This window comes from Periophthalmus magnuspinnatus, chromosome 5 (genome assembly GCF_009829125.3).
Source record: "Periophthalmus magnuspinnatus isolate fPerMag1 chromosome 5, fPerMag1.2.pri, whole genome shotgun sequence".
In the NCBI taxonomy this organism is placed as follows: domain Eukaryota; kingdom Metazoa; phylum Chordata; class Actinopteri; order Gobiiformes; family Gobiidae; genus Periophthalmus; species Periophthalmus magnuspinnatus.
The window spans coordinates 2,546,044-2,548,389 of record NC_047130.1 but is presented as its reverse complement, the minus strand read 5'-3'; positions in this window follow the sequence as shown (position 1 = coordinate 2,548,389).

Below are 2,346 nucleotides of genomic sequence, written 5' to 3'. Positions count from 1 at the left end.
TCTCTCTCTCTCTATTCCCCAGACTTTCTGAATGTGCTGTTGAGTTTTGCTTATAGAAAATCTCTTCAAAAATATGTAATGAGTGCATTTACATGGACTTAACTCTGGGCTCTGTTTGATCACAATACAATAACATGTACATGAACAAAAAATGGGTTTATGACCAAGTTTTGTTCTCAAAGAGAATAAGTGTTATATTGTGACCTATGTACACTTTATCTCAGTTCTGGAGACCCTCCAACCCTGAGCTCACGCTAAGCTGTGTAACACGGTGTGAGCAGTTTATGCCTCATGAGAAGTGTCTTAAAGTAGAATTTGACTGTGAACTGTTGGATGGTCAAACTCATAGAACAGTATTTATTAATTTATTTTATCAGTTTTGTTTTTAGGATCCTGACTGAAGATGGTCTGTGTATGATGTGAACACTTCTGATTGTGGTTAAAAAGGTAGATTTGTGTCTCAAAGCTAACTTTAATTAAACACACAATATAAATAAACAAACTAAATTCAATTCAAATTTCACAAGACAAAACCATCTACCTTTACAAACACAGAAGTAATTCTGGTGAAGTATTCACTTGATTCTGCATTAGTGACAAGAACTATCCTGGCAATGTGCACAGAGCCAATTGTAACAATAAAAGACGACTGACGGTTATTCAGGCCAGGGCGACCTTGTTAGCACTGGTGGTGGTAACTAATCTTTCTTCAACAGCAGAAGTTTCTCTGGATTTTCTGGTCTCTTTTTTTCTGATAACCCAACATTGTTTGTAAAAATGGCTGACATCATTCTGTCGTCCTGTCTTGTGGTTGTTCAGTGGTAAACGGGCCAGAATGGATGGAAGAAAGGCTAAAGCACAGGTGGTATGGCCGCATTTGTTAATGTATGCTTGAGAGACAGCCAAAAGAGACAGAGCCACCAAACTGGGCCAAAAGAGGGCCCTTTGAATTGTGCGTGCATGATGTGAGTGAATTTAGGGGGCAGCAAGGATAGAAGATGTCAACATTGTTTCTTTACAGTGCCCATCGGCATTTGCATAATGTCTTTTCCCCAGTAGCAGCAAAGAAAAGGCAGAGATGCTCATACAAACCCAAATTGACGAGGGAACAATGGTGGCCTGAAGGGTCATTTACCGGGCTAAAAATTCTCTGCATCACACTTTAATATTTTGTCAGGCTAGTTTTGGAATATGTTCTTGTGCCAAACCAGTCAGAGTCTTGCTTTGTATGATTTGATGAGAAAAAACATTAAACCCAATCAATTCTCAAAGGAAACAAAAACAGCCACTCATGCTTTGACAAATTCCAGTGACAATGGAGCACATAGAAGAAGATAGGATTTCAGGGACACATCCGTGATTGATGCTTCTTAACCAAATGTATAAAAAACAATGCTAACAATGATATAAATGTTTGTGATAACCAAAAGTATTGTAAATTATAATTGATGAAACAATGGCAAATCACCTCACCAAGTGCTATGGGTCCATGTTCAGTCTTTGTTCACATAATAAATCCAGAAGTTTCTTTAAAGAAAAAAAACATTATAAAAGGGTGTAACAGAAAAAGCCACACCCCTAAAAACAGATATTATTGAATGTCTCTAAGGAACCACTTCCTTATGTGCTTAATCGTATATATAAACCTAAGGCCAGAAATATCTATACATTTATTTGATTTTAAATCTGCAGAGACAGAATTAACACTAAACAAGCACACACAACCTGAGTCTTCCAAATGATGCATACCATGTTGATGATTTATTTATGGACATAGTAACACCTTGTTTACACTCACACTTCAGCAGACTGCCTGTCACAACAATTACATCATACTGTTGTGCGTATAAGACCAGCGCTGTGGAGGTTCAAGCAATAGCACATAAAAACTCAACTAATTACCTATAAATCGCTCCAGACTGAATTCTTTCCGCAGACTTCCCCAGTACCTCCTCAGGACTTCCACAGTGTCTGCAGTGCCCTAAAGCTAGTTTAAACCAGGGGTATTTCAGAACGAGTCTACTGGGATAATATAATAACCTGTGTGGTGAGTGGGCTAGCTCAGTCTACTACGCCTCCATTTTACATAACCTGCCTTCTACGATTTTTGCCTATTAGAATAACAAACATTTAAATTAAGAAATAGTATAGAATGTTCCTTAAATTTGCTTCCATTTAAAGCAAAAAACCCACTGGCAGCAAGGCAGGTGCAGGGAGTGAGAGGCCTGATGTGAGGGCGAGTTTGTGGCGGCTGGCAGGCAGGCATAGATGGATGATGGATGGTGTTGATACAAGAGGCAGCGTTGGGGCTTTATCTAGGCAGCAGCAGCCAGACCTGCCGGGGTG